This window comes from Octodon degus, unplaced genomic scaffold (assembly GCF_000260255.1).
Source record: "Octodon degus isolate 3935 unplaced genomic scaffold, OctDeg1.0 scaffold00069, whole genome shotgun sequence".
NCBI lineage: Eukaryota > Metazoa > Chordata > Mammalia > Rodentia > Octodontidae > Octodon > Octodon degus.
The window spans coordinates 2,943,379-2,965,090 of record NW_004524645.1 but is presented as its reverse complement, the minus strand read 5'-3'; the positions used below and the strand labels follow the sequence as shown (position 1 = coordinate 2,965,090).

Genomic DNA, 21,712 nt, shown 5'->3' with positions numbered 1-21,712 from the left:
ATTCTGATTCAGTTCCCCTTGAACAAGGCCTGAGATTCTGCATTTCAATGAGCTCCCAGTGGTTCTGATGCTGGTGAGAAAGCAGCTGTGGTACACTGGGCAAGCCATTTCTCTAGGTTTCATTTTCTTAAAAGCAAAGTTGTAAAAGTTTATTTGGATAATTTCACTTTCCTTTCATGCTACCATGTTTTGATTCATTATCTGCAAAAATGATTGCCAACTGTCCCTCCCCAATACCCACACACACAATGCCCTCCTATAAAGTGACTGCAGTTCCTTCTATGGAGGGGTGGAGGCCCTCCCCTTGTATATGGGCTATCCTGTGATGACTTTTGTGCCAGAAGAACGTGGTAGAAGTAAAGTTGTGTGGCTTCCAGATCTTAGACCCGGAAGCTTTCCTATTTTAACTTTCTTGTGATCCAGCTACCACCGAGGCAGCTAGACTGGTCCAGCCAGTCCCTAGCTCTAGCAGGCATTACAGCTAAGGTGCCAGCCTCATTAGCATAGCCATTTTGGACAGTCTAGCCCCAGCTCATCTAGTTTTGTGCAACTACATGCCTGACCCCAGCCAAGATCCCATGCAGCAGACAAAACACTCTGCTGAAGCCAATCCACAGAATTGTAAAATATCATAAATCATCAAGGTTTTAAGCCATAAGATTTTGGGGTGGCTTCTTACCTAACAAGTGAGAGATGATATGTGATCTATGCAACATTAAAGATAACAGAAAATTCTGAAAGGCAGAACACACAGAAGACTCATAAAGAAACATGCCTGTTGGGGCCGGGGAGATGGCTCAGTGGAATAAGCACATCCCTTGCAAGTGCAAGGGCCTGAGTTCAATCCCCAGTTCCGCCAAAAAAAAAAAAAAAAAAAAAAAAAAGAAACATGCCTGTCAAATACAGGGCATGGTGTACGCTAAAAGTTGAGTTGTATCTATAAAGTTCTAAATGAAAAGCTCTCTTCTATATTCAACTACATAAAAATCTACACAGGGACAGTAGGAATGTGAAAAAGATAGACATGCAATTCTAAGAAAGTTGGAATATATTTTGGAATGCTAGTATATTACAAAGAAAACAATTAGGGAACACAAATCAGTTAATAACAATGCACCAAACACATAGTTGAGAATCAAGATATTTTAATGTCAATAATAAAATTCTATGGATACCTGCATGGAGCTCAGTAAGGTCTTCTGGAATTATGAAAGAATAGTTCAACAAAAGAAGTACAGTTTAAATATGAATAAGTAGGGGCCGGGGAGCTATCTCAGTACACTAAGTGCTTGCCTGGCAAGCGCAAGGGCCTGAGTTCAATACCCAGTTCTGAAAAAAAATATGAATAACTGGAGGGGCAAAAAGAAATATGTAATGGTTGAGTAATTGTATCCAAATTTTCTATGCTAAAATGAAAGTCACTCCTAATGACAAAAATTCCAGAAAAATGAAGGTGATATTTTTAAATAGACTTTTAAATAGATATTTACTATATGGCACACGGTGCACAAACTCACTAAATTAGCAACTGTAGGGGCAAAGGGATATTGTAGAATATATGCTGCAGAAATAGAAATAGAATTTCAGAGATTTAATACAGGTTTAAAATTGTAAAAGTATAGTGTTAAAGCCAAAAAGCAACAACACAGGACTTTTCAGGAAAAAAGTGTACATAAATTAGAATAGAGAAATGTCAAGGGTTTGATGATTGCATTTAGCCCTCTCATCCAGGTTTCAGTTTTAATGTTTCATTTAGAAAATATCTTCTCTTTTGTGAATGTTACTGGTAATGCGAAATCTCAGAATTTAAAATGTCAATAATATCCCCATAAAGTGAGTTCAAAGGTTAAAAACAAGACATAAGAAAAACAAAATTACATTCATTTTCATAATATTCTCTAAAGCACTTTCTGTAAAGAAATTATGCATTTACAAATCACAGTGTAACTGTACCAGATAATAAATAAATAAATCATTTTTAGAACAGTACTAATCTTATAGTGGTCTTCTCACAACTCCATTTGTATATGTTATCATTTTGCTACCTCTTTTCCATGAGAATCCAGAAGGAAAGAACCTAATTCTGATATATTGATAATCTGAGGCCTTAGAATAATACATGTTCTGGATGAAAATTCCAACAAAAAATCACAGTCAAGTGTATTTGGCAAGAAAGCAAAGAACTGACTTAGTGGCAGCTCAGTGCTATAATCCTCCAGCCCATAAGCACACAGTTAATACAAAAGAATAACACCAGAGAAATAAAAGCCAATGCATGCAAGCTTTTGCCACCATCACCTCAGAGAGATAATGTAAAAAGAAAAGATAAGCCTTTTTTTTTCTATTTTTAATTTCTTGCTAAATCTTCTTTCAAATGTTAGAGGAACTCAAACTTGGAGGAAGAGGATATTCTTGGGGAAAAACAGACAATAAGCAAACTAACATATGCCCAATTCAAAATGCTACATGATTATAAGTACTCACGCAAAAACACTGCAAGCCACCCCAGCAGAAGGACAGCAGGCAGAAAGAGGACCTAGGGAAGGTAGTCAGGACGGACCCCCTCCAGTGACACACTGGAGCAAAGACAGCGGGGACAGACCAGGCCAGGGAAAGAAGAGAGTTAGGAAAGTTAGTCCTGACTCAGAAGCAGGGTTGTCCTCAGATGTAATTATCAGAAACAAGCAAACAAACCAAAAAAAAAAAAAAAAAAAAAGTAGAATAAAATACAGAAACCTAAAAGATGATTACAGGAACTGGCTTTGGGTGTTGAGAGTATGTTTGCATATTCATGGATTTGAGGGTTTGAATTCTCAAAATAAAGACACTGAATTTCTAACCCATTAACTTCAGTCCCTCAGGGAAGATAGTGTTCAATCCCATCAGCAATTACCACTAATACAGGATAACAATCTTCACGCGGAAGTGGCATGGGAAAGTGCATGGCACAGTCAACTGTCACAGTAGAATCCTCTAGGTGCAGTCGGACTGCCTGGGAAAGGACCTCATGTCATTGCTGTTGGTTTTACAAAGCAGTATGTGTCTGTGCTTTGTAACTTGGAGGTTAAAAAGGGGTTGCCTGAATTGATCTCCTCTCTATAATTTCAACATTTCCCAGCTGTTTCCTTCTGCAATTCCACCTTACTGATATGGTAGAAAATTTCCCCAATTGCCACCTAAAAAGTCTTGGAAAACTGCAGTGTAATAGACAGTATGTATGGGTAGAGATTGAAGCATTAGTTACCATTGGTTTTACCTTCTTTATGTGTGGGAAAAGCTGAGGACCTAACCAATATGATTCCTCAGGAGTATATATAGCCCTGCAGAATAAAATACACTTTAAGCTGGGCATCTCAACAGAGGTAGCTCGGTTTTTAAAAGTATTTGGCCTTAAAATCATCCCAATTACTGAAAATATAGATGGAATAATCAATAGCATTAATAAGCCTTAATAAGATTTTACTTTATGGGTATACATTCTGCTCAAAACTTTGAAATAATAGCTTTTATACACAGTTTACTTAATAAGGTCGATGGAATAGAATGAATAGAAGCATTCGATTCAGGACTGTTTCTAAGCCTTTTCAGGGCAAAGGGTCACATGCCTTTGAGAAACTGAAGAAAATGATTGGTCCTTTCTCCAAGAAAAATGCTTAAGCAGATAAGGATTTGCATTAGTACAGAGGAGCTTAAAGCTTTCTATCTTTCAGACACTCAAAGACCAAAAGTATGACAACAGTAATACCTCAGGTTTCCATGACACTCGAACAAAGTTTTATTTTTATAGGTGATATATATGTCCAATCAGAGCTGTTGCTTAGCACAATGACTTTTCAAAAAACATTTAAAAATTTAAAGTTGTGATAAAATATGCGGAACATAAAATGGACCATCTAGCCATATTTTGTGTACAGTTCAGTGCTGATAAACTTATGTCCACTGTTTTGTATCCAATTCTAGGACACTTTGATCTTGCAAAACTGAAATGCTACACCCTCTCAACTCCCCATGCTTCCTCCCATCAGTCCCTGGCAACTTCCATCTTAATTTCCATTTCTATGAAGTTAACAGTTCTAAAGACCTCATATAAGTAGAATCATACAGTATTTGTTTTCTTGGGACTGACTTATTTCACTCCACAAAATTTCCTCAAGGTTCACACATGTTGCAGGATATGCCAGAATTTCCCTTGGTTGAAGGGTGAATAATATTTCATGGGGTATATATAAGTACTCCCCCCACACTGCCATTATTCATGCTTTCTTTAACCCATAGTTTCAGCCATCTGTAGTAAACCATGGTTTAAAAAGTTAAATGGAAAATTCTAAAAGGAAACAAATCATAAACTAAATAATTTTAAGGTATAGTAAGTCCTTGACTTATGAACATTGTCGTTGTGAACTTTCATAGATACAAAAGGGCCTTGCACTATGAACATTCACAGATATGAACAAATCATGGAAGTAATTCATGCGTCTGCTGGACATGGTCACAGCTGTGCTGCTGTGTGAGTACTGTACAGTGGGATAGTGTACAGTAGTACAGTGCTCAGAAAGAGGCCAGAATGTCTGGAAGCAAGAGGAAAAGCAGAGGTAATGTGGAGGAAACAACTAGGAAGCACAAAGCAATAACCATAGAAACAAAAGTAAAAATACAGTATAACATTCATCTTGTCAGACTTAGGAATGAATCCAACTTAAGAACATTCTCCCAGAACAGAACTTGTTTCTATGACTTACTGTATAGTACATTGCTATAATTGTTCTATTTTGTCATTTTCTGATTTCCCTTAATTGTACTTAATTCACAAATTAAGCTGTATTGTAAGTATTTATGTACAGGGGCTGGGAGATGGCTCAGTGGGATAAGCGCTTGCCTGGCAAGCACAAGGGCCTAAGCTGAATTCCTGGTTCTGCAAAAAAAAAAAAAACCAAATATATATTTATGTACAAGAGAACAATATGTATAGGGTTTGATATTACCTGAGGTTTCTGGCATTCACTGTGCAGGTCTTGGGACATACTCCCCTTGATAAGGAAGGATAACTATGCCACATTTTGATTACCCATTCACACACTGATGGGTACATGTGCTGTTTCTACTTCATAGGGATTCTGAATGATACTACTATGTATAGATATTGGTCTACATACACCTTTAAGATCCTATTTTCAAGTCTTTGGGGAATATATCTAGAAGTGTTATGACACTTTATGCAGTCATTTTGATGAGCACTTTGAACAAAAAAACCACAATTACATTTCTTTTGCAATACTGAGAAATTGAACCCACAGCCTTCATACTGAGCTACATCTCTAGCCTTTAGTTTGTCTTGTTGTTGTTTTGCTTTTGAGTCAAGACCTTGCTGAGTCACTAAATTGCCCAGGACAGGCAATATTCTTGCCTCAGGCTTCCAGGCTCAGACTATAGGTATGCACCACCATACTAGCTAACTCAGCAATTCTGAGTCAGGTCCATTGTCCAAAGATTCTCACCAAAATGTGAAATTGGAGTTCAATTATCAAATCATATATATATAACAGACACCCTTGATCCTTATTCTACATGTGACCTCTCCTCAGGTATGTAGATTTCACTTTCTACTTTATTCATTTCAATAGTTTTAAAAATTCTTAGCAGCTGAGGTAGGATGATCACTGTGAGTTCAAGATCATCCTGGGCTGTAAAGTGAGCTCAAGGCCATCCTAAACTGCATAGCGAGGGTCTGTCTCAAAAAGACACACACAAAAAAATTAATTCTTATAAGTGTGAACATTTTTTAATAAAAATAAAAATCTTTTAAAGCCTGTTAGAACTAAGTCTCAAGGGCATATCTCAACTCTCTCTCAAAATTATCAATCCAAAGAAAATTTATAGTGGGAATATTAGTAAAGTAAGATTCTATGGTAAAGAACTGTTAAAAATTTATTTGAAGACTTGCTGCATAGTATGGAACTGAAAATAAGGACATGCAATTTCTTCCTCCGCTTTTTCTTCAGCATCCAAACTAATGTTGAACAATGAAACCAAGTGTAATCCAGGATCCTTCATAGGAGCAGAGATGTTGATACAATAATCATGAGGAAGAGAAAATAAGCATTCACTTGAGTAAAGGCAATTATTTATGGAATGTAAGCAAATAGAAGAATGGTAACTTAAAAGGTGAAATTAATTGATATACAGACTATTCCCTCTAGATGCCCATGATGTCACCAAGAATCAGCAGTCATTCAACTCAGAGTGATAAAAGGTGCTTTATGGGCTGAAGACAGAAGTTAGCAGGAGACACCTGTTATGCTGGTTTTCCTGCCCAGATAGTTCCTAAATCCTATCCTTTATCATCTCATCTCTGAATCTCCATCTGTCCCAATTGCATCACAGGGAAGATGCCTTACTAAGAAGAAAAGACTCCTTAAAAAGCTCCTGGTTATCAGAACATCTGGGATTCTCATGAATTGCTTGTTACTTCATTGTGGAGCACTGATGGATACTCAAGTCACAATAGCTTTAACAATACAAATGCTCAATGTTTTTCTATAAAATAACCTCCTTCAAACCCCATGTACATACCTACATTATTCAAAGTCAAACCCTATGTTTTTCCAAGCCACTGTGGATTCAGGTCCTTAGTAATTGGATTCAAAATGAATTCCTTTTGGATGTGTCCTTGACAATTACTTTACAACTCTACCTCTGGGTATCTACTGAAAGATTCAGTCCTTTTAGCCTAGAATTTGTGCTTGATTCTTTATGGCTGTTCTCAAGTGCCTTTAAGATTTGTAAAATACAGAGGGATGATTTCTCCAAGTGCTTTCAGGGATGGGCGTACAGCTCAGCGGCATAGCACCTGTCTGGCAAGTGAGAGGTCGTGGGTTTGAGTCCTAGTACTAAAACAAAGAATCCAAGACAGTGTGTAATGGAGCACACCTGTAATCCCAGGGGTGGGGAGGCTGAAAACAGAAGGATTACTATGAGTCCAAGTTGTGTAGTGAGACCATGTACCAAATACATAAAGTAAAGAATCCACCCAAGTGTTTTAAGGTCTTAGCATAATTGTCTTCATGCAAGAGATATTTGTTAGTTTTAAGATGATCTCTTCTACAAATATTAGTGAGCTAATTATCAGAATATTATTTAAAAAAGAGTATGGGTAAATGAGAACCCAAAGAGGATAGCATAAATGAGATGTATCTCTCCTCACATACTATGACCAACTAATGGCAAATCATTGAGAACTGTGGTGAAAAAAAAAAAAAGAAATTATATGCCCCACTTGTAAAGCTCCAATTTCTACATAGTTTTCCAGTGACTTCCAATTTGTATTTTCAGTACGGCCTGCTGTTCTTTGAACCTACCCTCTATTAGGTGTTACCCTAGATGTCTCAGAGGTCCTCTACACTCTATATTTTCAAACTTCAGCTCCATTAGCTCCTAATATCAGTTCCATAAGAATTGGGCTTTTCTCATTATTGTTACTTCTGTATCCCAGGGCGTAGAATAGTGCCTGATGTTCAGTGACTACTCAGAAAAATTTCCTGGATGAAATAGCAATGGACAGATAGATGAATACCTCCCCGGAAGGCAAAGTCTTCCATTAGTGTCACACAAGTTACAAGAGAGTTCCCTACCACTCAACAGTTAAGAACAAATCCTACATCTGTGCCTATTGTCTTATCATTTTAGTCTCCCTTCTGTCTTCTCAAATTACCCTCACTGAGGCCTCATCTTCATCAGTGTCTACATATACTCAACATCTACTATCATATAATAAGTTTTTATTATACAGAGTATCTTTATTGTACAAGGTCATCTACAAGTCTGTTCACAGTTCTACAAACATAGCCCCAAATCCCACTGTGTACTCCTGTAATCTTGAATACCCTAGAGCATCTATCCTAGGTCTCCACCCCCCATAATTATTTTTTGGTGTCGCTGGGTGCATAATAATTATGCAGCAATTATTATGCAACAGTAAGTTTACCTGTCACCCATTCATGGCCTACCAGCATGGCATGTCACACTGGAAAAAAGCTCTACTTTAAGCAAGTCTTCACCATTATATTCACTTTATTACAACATATTTGTGTTTGGATTTGTCCCACTGAACCAGTAAACTCTTAAGGGGAAAGAAACTTGTATTCTTATTGCTCATATTTTAAATTGTCATCCACCAAAACTTACATTTTTTTTTGCTATACTCCAATAAGAACTTGATTTATTATTTTATGTATCTTTTTGAAATAATTTTATGTGTTACGTTATTTAATTTTTTCCCACAAATACAGTTGTGTAGCCATAGCCACAATTAAGGCACAAAAAAAACCTTTTACCCAGAGTGCTGTCATACTCTTCCCCCAAACTCTAATCCTTGGCATCCACTGATCCATGACATTACATTTTTGTCTTGTTGAAAATATCTTTCGAATAGTTTATGTATTATGTGACCTTTTGATACTAGTTTCTTTCACTCAGGATAATGGTTCTGACATTCATCCAACATGTCATACATATTAATAGTTTGTTTATTTTTATTACTTAGTAATATTCCATTACAAGGATTTAACACAGATTGTCAACCTGATTATCCATTGAAGGATATTTAGGTGTTTTGAGTCTGAGGCAATTTTGATGTGTTTGTTACAAAAACCATGAAAAGGTATTGTGTGAAATTAAATTTTCAATTCAATATCCAGGAATGAGAATCTATGGGTCTTGTAGCAAATGTATTTTTAATATTATAAGAAACTGCCAAACTGTCTTCAAAGTGGTCACATCACTTTGCTGGCATTTTGCTGGCAATGTGTGAGAGTTTCAGTTGTTTCACATCCTTGTTGGCACTTGGCATTGCCAGAATTTTTATTCTAGCCATTCTCTGTACTCCAGCATTTCCCAGTGGTAGGGTCCCTACACGTATTTATTGAACTGAGATCAACTTATCCAATTTTTAATTTCTATGTTAAAATCCACTAATCATTGGTCTAGTTTTTATCACATTTTCACTAAGCTTTGTCTATATAAAAGAGAAGATTCTGGAGTTTTTTGTGTATGTGTGGTGCTGGGAATCAAACCCAGGGCCTTTTGTATGCCATACAAGAGTTCTACCACTGAGCCACATCCTCTGCTTTAAAACAAAGAAGTTGCACTGGATAAAAGTATTAAATTCTCCCTTCTATCCTGTGTTCTCTCTTTTACCCAACTCAAAAATGAATCATTCTTCCATTAGAATATTACTATAGCAATATACCTACAACTCTCACTCAAACTGAACTTGAAGGCATGTGAACAAGACTGCTCTGCAAACCTCTACTCTTGATGCTGCAGTACTAACAGTAAAAATCCCCATCAGTAATTATATTGTTGCATGAGACAGATGCTACATTAAGAGCCAATCGTACAGTAACTTGCTTAGCTCTCCAAACCCATAAGGTAGGTAGTTTCGTCATTTTGCAAATTTGGGGCCTGAAGCTTAATGAACTTCACAATCCTGCCTGATGTCATATAGCCCACAAGTAAGTAAAGGCACCAGGGTACCCAAATGAGGTCAGACTGGTTCCAAAAACCATGGTCCTAGCCATTTCATGTAGCTGATTTGGTAGACAAAGGGACTAGTTGTACTTTCTTTAATCAACAAAGAACCAACAAAATTTCAAGTCACATTAATTTGAAGCATCAGAATCTTTCAGACAGTAAACCATTTTCTTCACATCAGTCTTATGACAGCTCCTTCAGGTCAACCACGGGGCCCATGAGAAGAAGGATTGAGAGGAGCCTTGGTCCAGGGGACTCGATCTGCCTGATTGGAGCCCATACAAAGGGCTTCAGATACTACCCCTGTGAAGGCAGCAGCACAAGTGAGACTCAACTGAGTGAATGGGAGTAGCACCACTTGTGGCTCTATGATGATTACATCTGTCCTTAAATCTTGAGCCATGTTTCCTTTAGGACCATACTTGAGAACATCACCATTTGGGGGCCTGAGCCAAAGCTATAATAATGGTTGCTTTTTATGTTGACTCATAGAAATAAAGTAATAGGGCCGGGGAGATGGCTCAGTAGAATAAGAGCTTGCCTGGCAAGCGCAAGGTCCTGAGTTCAATCCCCAGTACCACAAAAAAAAGAAAAAAATAATATTTTTTGCATAGACAAAAGAAATAATATACCAACCTGGATCATCTTATGACTACACAATTATTAAAGCTCACCAAGGGTTAAACAACAACTTCAGTCTTTAGGGACATATCTAGCAATAAGTCCAATACAGTAACACCTAATAAAAACTTTCACTATATAGTCAGTGGTTTGGCTTTAGTATTTTGATTTCAAATATTTCTTATTTCTTATGTTACCTACTTTCTCCCAAACCCATAAACAATGTGTTTTGGTGAGTTTGGAGTTGAATCTATTTCTTCAAATATTATTAGCTGGTAAAGATAAAAAGCACAGATACCAGGATGCCATGTTCTAAGTGGTCACTTTCCACAGGCCAAATATTCAGTTATTTCACCCTTTAAGTGTGAAATTAGGAAATCAATATATATGTCTAAAAAAAGTAACCAATACAATTACTTGAAAAGTAAGCTATAGCATTTGAGCCTTAGAGTAGTCAGTTCCAAAATGTAAGGTTCATGTGTTTTGGCCCCCTAAAATGACAGTATCAATTTCTAAATTTGCTTATAATGAATTGCATAGCAGAAAGAGGTTCCATTTGCCCTCATCTCAAAACTATTCTAAACAAATGGTACCACCCAGTCACTATTGTCCTAGAAAATTATGACAACTCTAAAAACTATTTGGCTCAAAGTTCCAAGCAGTAAAAGTCAAGGGCCATGATTTTTGTGAATTTGGAGAGCTTCTCTTAGCCTGTGGCAGTTCCTGTCTACTTGGACTTGTACATAATGTTCTTACTGCAATGTTTAAATACTCAGTAATTACAGAATATTCTGAAAAATATATCTTTTAAACAAATTCATAAATGGCTTACAATACATAGTGCCAATGGTTAATGAGAAAACATTAAAGAGAAAAATGACTGGAAACTTTCCAATCAACATTATAAAATGTGTGCTTTACTGATGAATTTCTCATACTTCAAAGTTAGACAACTCCAAGAAAATATTACATATTTATAAAAACCATAAGCTACTCAGCAATCATTAAAAGTTTCTGCAACATTGTGCTTTTTTCTCAAAGGAGAGAAATTTATTAAGACCACTAAAAATAAAAAGCAGTTTAATACAAACCAATTTGCATAATCAGCTTTAACACTTTTTGTTTAAAAATCAAAACTTTTCATACTGACAGACGCATTTGTCACTGAGAAGATACCATTTTTAAAAGAAAATACATAGCACAATCCAATTTGCTTTGCAAAATGTGGACGCCAAAGTTTACTATGAATTATAGCCTATTATTATTATACCACATCTAAGAACAAATAGATAAAGTCAGTTTCTCTTTCCCTAAAAGTGCCTCTGGACATTTATTCTTACAAAATAAACAACCAAAGCAGTGTTTGGTCTTTGTTTTACAGGATATTCCTATCCTTACAATACTCTTTCTAAACAAACCCCGAATGACCTCATCACCTTTCTATCAGAAACATCACTCATAGAACTCTGAGACATGGCTTTCAATCTTTGTCCAAATAAATTTCCTCTACTAAAGAGCAAGAGCTAATCTCAGAGTCTAACGGTAAGACCCCTTATATTTTTACTTGAAGACCATTACTCACTGGCAAATATGTTCTCCTTCATCCTCTGCCACCTTGCCGAAGCCCCAGGGAATGGAGAAAGTCTGCCAATTTTCTCCTTCAAGGTCCTCCTCCATGGTAGGAAGCCAAAACAGCCCACCTTTTCCTGAAGATGGAAGGAAGAATCGTCTTCTTAATTCTTTTATAGGAAGAATGATTGTATCATAACAAACAACTGCTATCCAAGAAGAGTGAGGAGGAGGGAAAGGAGCTATCGATACTGACAGGCCAATCATATTTCATCACTCAGCTACTTGGAAACCAGATATGCTTAAACAGTCACGTGCTTTGAGAGACTTGAGGTTGCAAAAGAGAAGTAGCTCTGTGTTTTGTAAATTATTAACAGGGACTTTTTCTCTGACCACAAGCAAAGATGCACAGGCTACTCATTTAAGAACAAGGCAATCAGACTGGGCATAGAGCACAATAACAACAAGGACAGAGACAAGAGCTCTGATCACAGGGCTGCCATTAACCCCTTTGAATCAGGACAGCTCATGCAGGTAAAATCAAAGTGATATTGCTTTGGAAGTAGACTACCAACTTCTGAATGTCTGAAGAGGCTACTCACTTGCCTTGGATGAAATGAGTATTTTGCCCCTCCGCTTGGGAGAATTCACTATGGGATATTTGGCGCCCCAAACTGGATTGCAGCCACCTACATGCAGTTCTTACAGCCCTCCTAGATTTCAAAGTGCTGCTTAACTTCTCCCTTGGCTTTCTTGAGCTTCATCCAAATTTGAAATTTAACACACTACCTTAAAGCAATTTGAAAGTTGCCAATTTTAATGCTAGAACTTACACCATAATTTAAACTCGGTGGGAAAATGCTGGTCCAGAAAACGCACAGAAAGCATCAGCTTCTCCTGACGGGACATTTGGAACATAATCTATCAGGCAATATGAAATGCTGCTTTATGTCTAGGCCAGGATTTCTCATCCTGAGCATTATTGATGTTTGTGACTGTGCCGGTGCAGGGAGTTGTACTTTGTAGGATTAGCAACATTCCTGGTCTCTACCTACAAAATACCAGTAAGATCTCCTCCACTGTGATGATGGAATATGTCTGCAGACATGGGCAAATAGCCCCTAGGAAGCAGAATGCCCCCAGAACAAAATGCTGCTCTACACATATTTCTTTAGTTCAGTTGTTCAAAAAAACAAGGAATGTCACTGAGAGGTTCCATGGGAATGTTATGTTTGAGATGGGTTCATGCCAAAGGCAGATGGTAGGTAGATAGTTAAGGCTTTTAGGGAAACACAGCACTCATAAGCCCAAGTGCAGGTGGTTAATTACTTGTCAAAATGAAGACACACTGAATCTGGGAGAATGTCAACTCTCCAGTGACATTTGCCAAGCCCCACACTACCAAAGTTTCCAAATTTTCACAGCACATTTGTAACACACTCATTTCTTCTCAGTCACATAGTGTTTTCTTTTTCACCTAGGTATCTATCATCCCATTGCAAACAGGGTTTCTTCTGGCAAACTATTCCTAGCTGATCTTTGACAGCAAAGTAAATCAAGGCAGAAATAATGAGGACATAAGTCCTCTGCCTAGTTGTATAACCTTAACCAATCCTAGTTGGGATGCTTCCTTAAACGCCTTAGATTCCTGCAAAGGGGGCATCTTTCAATTAAATATGCTAGCACTAGTCTATTTAAATGTAACACTGAGCAAATTAGGTACATGGTTTTTCAAGCAAAAGTGCAGTTCAGCAAGTCCACAGGTGATGGTATCTCATTAAGAAGAATGACACGCTAGAGGGAGAAACAGTGCAGAGGGGAAGCTGTGCTGAGAAGAGGAATGAGTTCCTTAACTAGTAAACTGTGCCAGCACAGCTTTCTATCCTCTCCAGGACTTATTTTGGAGATTAACACAGAGAGTTCATTGCTGAAGAACTGAAGTTTGTGCTTTGAGGTTCTTGTGAGAAAATGGAATTAAGTGGGCAGGAAAGAGAGGCTCTGTGTTTCATTTCCTTTAAAAAAAAAAGTGGGGAAAAGAGATTTTAACATAGAACAACAGGTAACCTGTGTTCCCTATTAGGGACTAGGTTCTAGGAGTAGGAAGCTGTTGGCTTGACAAATATCTGAGACTAAAGAGCAAGAGTTTGACAAACCAAATCTCTTATTTGTAGCATACTTCTCAGATTTATTCCTTGGCTGGATGTTGGGGACTTTTGTTGATGCTGTTGTTGTTTTAACTTGGAAATATTTATCAATAATGTGGAAAGCTACCAATTGAAGACCTGCTTTTTTATAGCATAGCTGGTTACAACTATCAAGTAGCCTATATGACAGCAAAGCAAACATAAGAAAATTAGATTACATGTACCCACCCTAAGATATTATATTTTATGGTTATAGTAATAAGAAAACATTCCATGTGTTAATCATTTGAAAATTTTTATTTTCTGTTTAAGTTTTTCATAAAATTGGGTTATCTTACCTAGATAAAAACTGAATTTTAATTGCATGTTTTTAAAGTTATTTATGAGCATAATCAACTTTTTAGACTGGCCGACAGAGAAATAAGTAAGACTACATTTTACAATTGGGAAATAATTTTATAATCCCTGTAAGGAGTGTGTTGAGAATTAAAGTCATTTAGATAAAAGTCCTTAATCTTAACCAGCCATTGAGATCCACTGGCTTCTCTGTTCAACCTTATTTCCTGGCCCTTACATACTTCTTCCTGCTCCAATACTTTCCTATGATGTCTTCTGCTTTATTAAAGGGAATAAATCTCCCCTCTTCAGTTTTTTGTTAAGAACCGGGGATTGAACTCAGGCTCTTGCGCTTGCCAGGGAAGCGCTTATTCCACAGAGCCATCTCCCCTGCTCCTCCTCCTCAGTATATCTAAGGGTTGGACACCTCAGTAAAAGTTGCCATCATCCTCTGCCTTTCACCACTGTGTTCACTACTTCTGCTATAGCTCAAGTTCCACATGAGTAACAAGCTTTATCTTCTTTGATAATAAATATAACCTAGATTGGCAGGCTGATCCACAATAGGACTTTAGTTTTTTATGTTGTTGTTTTTTGCCTTTTTTGAGACAGGGATTTGCTATGCAATTCAGGCTGGGCTTGAACTCACTTTCTAGCCCAGGTTGGCCTCAAATTTACAGCTGTTCTCCTGCCTCAGCCCCCCGAGAGCTGGGATTACAGGCATGTGCTATCATGTCCAGCCTATTAATAACAAAAAATATCAAAATAAGTAAATTGTTTTCTCTCCTACTAGATTATAAATTTTACAAAGGCCCAAAACCCACCATATGTTTAATATGTAGCACATAGCTCAAAAATTATTACATAAAAGTGAAGAAATATGTTTCCTTAAAAATACACCTGAATCCCTTTAGTCATTCTCAACACTATGTATCTTGCTATTTTCATTATTTTTATGTGTCAATTCACTCTCAGATAGTGTTCTTTGATGAAGTGTATTTGGTAATGACCTATGTTCATGTCATTGAATTATAAGCACTTTTTATATAGTTTAGATACATGTGTTTTGGTGAATACATTGAAAATATTTTCTCCCACTTGCCTTCATTTTGATTTTCAGAAATACCTTTTGAAGAGTACTACTTAAAATTTAATCAAGTCCAACTTATTTCCTTTATCCTTAATAATGTTTACATTTGTGTCTTGTTTTATAAATACTACCAGAGCCAAGATCACTAAGATTTTGTTGTATGTTTTCTTCTAAAATTTCTATAGCTCTAACTCCTACACTAAAGAACTTTGCTCTGTTTTTAGTTTAATTTTTATATAATGCATGTGGTGTGGGTAGAAATTAATTTTCACAGGAATGGCTATTCAGTTGCCCCAACATCATCTGTTAAACAAATTACCCTTTCCAAACTGAGTTGCCTTAGCACCTTTGTTTCAAATGGATTAGTTGTTCATCTTAAGGTCTATTGCTGGACGGTATTTTATTCCATTAGCCCATGTGCCTATCTTTTCACCAGTAACACAATAGCTTAGTAACTGCAGCCTAAAAATGAAATACTCTAAACCATCCAAGTTGTTTTATCATTTTTGTTTTAATTTCAGTGTTTCTGGGTATGCAAACCACAAATTTGTTATGCAATTCAAATTCAATTTGTTTGCAATTCAACTTCATCCCTGGTCAACTTTGTTATCCTTTGTATAGTCTTAATGCATGTTCTACAAAATGATTATATTTATCATGGAGTATTGGTACATGTGTTTAACACATCTTAATTCTTTAAAATTTTTTCAGACTGTTACTGGTCCTTCATATTTCCATATGAATTTTACAATTAGCTTAAGAATGTCTACAAAAGGGCCTGCTGGATTGTAACTGGGGTGATGTGGAATCTGTAGATAAATTGATATCTAAATAAAAGAGATTTCTGATTCAGGGATATAGTCTATTTCCCTGTTTAGGTAGGTCTTCATTAGCTTTCTTCAGCAATATTGTATAGTGTTCCATGTGAGCTCAGGCATTTCATTTGCTAAATTTAGCCATAAGTATTCCATATTTCTTGATGTTATAAAATGTTATTCTTTTATTTTAAATTTCTGAGTATTCATCACTATAGTGATATTGCATCTATAAATTTTCAAGCCTCATTTATTGTTTTAGTAGCCTTCAGTAGATACTTTTCTACATAATTACATAAGATGCAACTTCTTCTCTAATCCACTTTTTCATGGGACAAGAATTTAATTAAGTCATTGATGCTTCCACTGGTATGATGCTGTCATAGTTACTTTTCTCATAGCTGAGACAAAATATCTGACACTCAAAGTTAAAGGATAAAAGGCATATTAAACTTACAGTTTGCAGAGGCTTCAGCCCCTAATCTGCTAGCTCTAAAGCAGAATGACATGACAAAACAGCATTACAGAGGAAAAAATAGTTTATGGTAAGCAGAAGTAACAAAACGACAATGAAGAAACTGCACCAAAATGATAGAGTGGTAAGCAACAGAGAAAGCGTCCCTGAGTGTTACCATCAAAATACTGGAACACATCATTATGAGGAAGACAAGAAGGAGGGAAGTGGGTCCCTTGGACCCAGGAAGGAACTAAAGTGTGAACTGATACCCATGGAGAGAGTGAAGAAAGAAACTTCAAAAAAGAAGAAAAAGGTAGCCAGTAGTGTCTTCTCTCTGAGATGGTAGCTTCAATCACAACTTAGAAAACGACATGCTGTGGCAACCATTAATTTGCCACCTTTAACCATATGAATTATTGTGATTATACAATGAAATCTAAAACAGAAAATTATATTCAGTATATAAGTGCTTAATATGTCAGTTTTGGGTTTAAAATTGAGAATGGATAGGGAGAAAATAGAGAAGTAGAAGAAGATGAGGAGACTAGAAATAAGGCTGGCGGACAAAGAGGGATCACACTTGCTTTACGAAACTGGTACAGAATACTGAAGGGAAAGAGCGAAGCAAGAGATAGAACACCACCAACTAAAAGGCTAGAAAGCACATTCACACTCATAAAAACATGATGAAACAATGAAGGAGAAAAAAGAAAAAATGAAAAACAAGTACAAACTCACAACATTAACAAAAAACAGGGCCAGGGAGATGGCTCAGTGGAATAAGCACTTCCCTGGCAAGCACAAGGGTCTGAGTTCAATCCCTGGTTCTGAAAAAAAAAATGATCAGGTTTGTCTCTGCTGTCACTGGTATAGAATGTGTGGTGAGACAGTCCTAGCAAGCCAGAAGTAGCTTAGTTTTTGGTGTGGTAGTGGATAATCTCAGTAAGCCTGCATTCTCTGGCCAAAACCAGACTCATTTCACCTGCAGCTTTCAGTGCACCTTCCATAGGCCTGAACCCTGCATGGAGCCACTAGATGGAGCCAGCATCTGCTCTGAGCTCTGAGATCAGTTGACCTATATCAAAGATGTCTCCAGAAATTCAACATAAGAATAGACTCTTAAAAGCTATTAGCCAAAATAAATGAATCAGCTATAAAGGAAAACCTATCAGAAGCACAGCTGACTACTCAGCACAAACCCTCAAGTCAAGGAAAGGTTGGAGGGAATTATTTCAAGATCTAAAGGCAAACAACCTTTAGCCCAGAATGATGTACCCCAACAAAACTATCTTTCAAAATTGATGGAAAATAAGATATTTCCATGACAAAGAACATCAGAGGAAATTTACAATCACTAAAACAGCACCCAACATACATAAATCAATAAAATGGAATATACCATATTAAGAGAGCCAAGGACAAAACTCATACAATCACTCAACAGATGAAGAAAACTCTTTTTGACAAAGTCCAGTGATCATTCACGATTAAAAACCGTACAGAAAATCAGAATAAGTAGGGTTTTTTTTTGTTTTGTCTTGCTTTGTTTTGGTTTTTTTTGGCAGAACTGGGAATTGAACTCAGGCCCTTGCACTTGCCAAGGAAGCGTTTATTCTACTGAGCCATCTGCCTGACCCCAGAATAGTCTTTATCTCAATGTGTTAAAAGCCATCTATGAAAAAAACAATAACCAACATCATACTAATTGGACAAAAACTAAAAGCTTTCACTCTAAAATCAGGAACAAAACAAGGATGTCCACAGTCTCTACTCTTATTCAACGTAGTCCTGGAAACATCAGGCAGAGCAACTAGAAAAGAGAAAGAAATAAAAGGAACAAGATATGAACTAATAAATTTAATAAGCAAATTCAGCAGCATAGCTGGATATAAAGTCAACACTCAAAAATCAATAACCTCCCTATCCACAAATAACAAACTCACAGAGAGAAAAATTAGGGAAAGAAGATCTTTCACAATAGCATCCAAAAAAAAAAAATAGAAAGAAATACCTAGGAATCAATCTAACAGAAAACTAAAATAGCTTTATATTGAATACTACAGTACTCTGAAAAAGGAGATTAAAGAAGACATCAGAAAATGGAAAGATATCCTTTGCTCTTGGGTAGGAAGAACTAATACAGTAAAAATGATATTTCCAAAAATTATATATATATATATATATATATATATATATATATAAATTCTAATCAACATTCCAACAGCATACCTCACATAATTAGAAAAAACAATCCTAAAATTCATTGGGAACCAAAAGAGACCTAGAACAGCAAAGGCAATTCTGGCCAACAAAGGCAAGGCAGGGAGCATCACAACCCCTGACTTGAAATTATACTATAAAACTATGGTGATGAAGACAGCATGGTATTGACACAAAAAAACAGAAATTAAGAAAAATGGAATGGACTAGAAGATTCAGGAACAACTCCAGACATACTCAGGCACTTTATCTTTAATGAAAGTGAAAAATATTCACCAAAATAAGATAGCATCTTTAATAAATGGTGCTGGAAAAAGTAGCTCTCCACTGGCCGAAAATTAAAATTGGACCCATATCTTTCACCATGCACTAAAATAAATTAAAAATAGATCAAAGATGTAAATAATAAATCAAAAACATTAAATCTGCTGGGAAACACTAAAGCTCTTCAAGACATTGGTTTAGGCAAAGGCATTATGAATAAAACCCCAATTGCACAGCAAGTATCACAAAGAATCAACAACTGGGATCTCATCTTATTAAAAAGCTTTTGCACAGAAAAATAAATCACCAAAAAATAAAAAGACAACCCACAGAGTCAGAAAATATTTTAGCTAATTATTCCTCAGACAAACTATTTGTATTTAAAACATACAGAGAATTAAAAATATCAAGCCTACAAAATTCAAAGACCCAGTCTAAAAATGGGCATCTTAGAGAAATACACACTTCTCAGATGAAGAAATACAAATGGGAAATAAACATAGCAAATATATGGAAAAATGTTCACCATTACTGGTCACTCCAGAGATGCAAATTATAACAACATTGAGATTCCATTTCACCTCTGAAAGAATGTCTATCATCAAGAAGTCAACCAATAACAAATTCTGGAGGGGCTATAGGGAAAAAGGAACCCTTCTGCACCATTGGTGGTTAGACTGGTGCAACCACTGTGGAAATCAGTGTACAGATTTCTTGACCCAGCTGTTCCTCTCCTGCTATTGTTACAGAACAACTAAAAACATCATACTACAGCAATATATGTGCACCCATGCTTACAGCAGCACAGTCTGTAACAGGTACGTCCTGGAAACAATCCAACTGTCCATCAACTGAAGAATGGATGAAAAGATGTGGCCTTTTGGGGCTGGGGAGATAGCTCAGTGGTCTAAGTGCTTACCTGGCAAGCGCAAGGACCTATGTTCAATCCCTGGTGAATGCATGCTGTGCTAGCCCCAGAACCCCAGGTGCACCATGCCAGCCACTGAAACCAAGCATGGTGGCACATGCCTATAAACCCAGTGCTGGGGAGGCTGAGACAGGAGGATTACTTTGAGTCTGAGCTTCATAGCAAGACTCTGTACCAAATAAATAAAGAAAAAAAGAAAGAATTTTCATTAAAAAATAAAGGATGTGATCTTTTTATACAATAGAGTACTACTCAGCCATAAAGAAGGATAGACTGGAGACTTATAGGTAAATGGGTCAAGACCATACTCATAAGTGAAATAAATCAGACACACATGTGTTATCATATTATCTCCTGAGTGTGAGAAGCTGAAAAATTAAATAAGATCCAAAATATACTATAGATATTGCACAATGGGAAGAAATTGTTCCAAAGGAAAGATAAGGAAAGAAAAAACTGCATTACCAACTTCTCTTAGTTCACTGAAAAGAAATGTTTGTGCTAACATTCATTGGACAATTAAATGATTACATCCTGTACTCTGAGTAACTAATAGGCTTTTTTGTTTTGATTTGTTGTGTTTTTTTTTTCCCGGAACCAGGGATTAAACTCAGGCCCTTGCGTTTGCCAGGGAAGCACTTATTCCACTGGGCCATCTTCCCGGTCCCTTCTGAGTAACTAATTTAAAGATAACAATATGCAATGTATTAACCACTGTTACCCTTATTTTATCTTATTTTGATTTTTTGTTTTATATTCTTTCCCTTCACAATAAAAAAGAAAGAAAGAAAACAACAAGGGAAAACCACAGCTGTTTTCTAGCCCTTATATCTTTCTCAGGCTATGATAGCAACAATATCATTAATCCTAGTACCCTGGGTCCACACATTGTACCATCAATAAATCTCAGGAGTACACAGCCTAGATCTGGCCACCTCTGAAAAGGCCCCACATAAAGCATGAAGTTTTGGGGAGATATCTAGACACACACCATAACATTCTCTCTCTGGTTCCTCAAATACTCATGCACATCCCTTTAGGCAGAAGACATTTGGTCCATCTCTAGGAATTGCCAAAGGCCTAACAGTTTGAATATTTCGGAAGTCTAAGTCCAAACTCTCCTCTGAGATTAAGGCAAACACTTAGCTGTAAGATCCTGTACAAATGAATAGTTAAGGGCTGTGCATATAGCTCAGCAGCATAACAGTCTGCCTGGCAAGTGCAATGTCCTGAATTCAGTGCCCAGTACAAAAAAAATAGTTAAATAAATAAATTCCAGTTCCTCTTCCAGCATCCCGCAACCTGTGGCTCTGCCGCTATGTCATTTCTTATGGTTGTATCTCCTGTGGCTTCTTTCCTTGCCTGACTTGGTTCACTCCTTGTAACTTTCCTTGGACCATTCACGTTCCTGGCTTCTCCAACCTTGTGGAGTCTGCACTGCACCCTCAGCTTCACACTCATAGCTTCACACACTGCCCTCTCAGGGGCACCCTGCCTTGCCTTCTAGGCCTTCTTCTGAAACACTGGTAGAAGCCTCATGTCTACACAAATCTTGCATTCTTCATGCATGTAAAGTCAGCACCATGTGCATGATGCCAAAGTCTACTTGTACTGTGAGCAGGAGCTAGGCTTCCTTCTCTCTTGGCCACAGTGGTTTAGTGCCTATAAATCAAATTGTGAGGAACAACTTCCTTAGGCTGTTGCATTCTCAAACAAAGTGCTCTGGGGCTCTTTTGTTGA

General features: G+C 36.9%; 1 pseudogene; it reads right to left on the bottom strand.

Moving 5' to 3' along the window:
- The window catches only part of LOC101568289, a 65,759-nt pseudogene extending 44,326 nt beyond the window's left edge, over window positions 1-21,433 (bottom strand).
- Window positions 21,434-21,712: the final 279 nt, after the last annotated feature.